Source organism: Pteropus vampyrus, unplaced genomic scaffold, assembly GCF_000151845.1.
Source record: "Pteropus vampyrus isolate Shadow unplaced genomic scaffold, Pvam_2.0 Scaffold881, whole genome shotgun sequence".
Classification (NCBI taxonomy): domain Eukaryota; kingdom Metazoa; phylum Chordata; class Mammalia; order Chiroptera; family Pteropodidae; genus Pteropus; species Pteropus vampyrus.
Window position 1 is genome coordinate 19,742 of NW_011889662.1, and position 452 is coordinate 20,193.

The 452-nt window shown below is 45.4% G+C and overlaps 1 protein-coding gene across 1 annotated transcript in view; it reads right to left on the reverse strand.

The window, feature by feature from the left end:
* LOC105309841 (olfactory receptor 2D3-like) overlaps positions 1 to 452 on the reverse strand; it is a 7,035-nt gene that overhangs the window by 2,848 nt on the left and 3,735 nt on the right. The window lies entirely within an intron of this gene.

Below are 452 nucleotides of genomic sequence, written 5' to 3' on the forward strand. Positions count from 1 at the left end.
GAACGAACTCAGACACAGCGCTGTGGTTCTCCCAGGAAAAATATTTCATTCTTCTTCAGCTGCAGAAAGAGAAATAGACCTGCTCATGGCCAAGCTTAGCCTCGTGTTCAAGGAACATGGTCATCCAGTGGTTATTTGGATCCTACTAAGGAATAATACCAGTTCAAAGATAAAGGTCTACGTGGGGTGAAGCTAAATTTGAGGACGGGAGGGAAACCTTCATGGAAATTTCTGTTTCTCTGCCCCACATCTTTTTCCAAGACCTCCATGGTTTTATTCATTCTGTCTATCAGCTCCCGCAAAGCCATCTGCTTTCCTTCCCTTCAGGAGCTACCAACACATAGTGCATTGCTTGCAGGCTCTTTTCTCCTAGTCCTGGCTGAAGAATGAGACGATGGTTTGAAGCTCTCTCCTCCCTCTTCTCTGAAGACAAGCAGTAAGAACACTTTCCT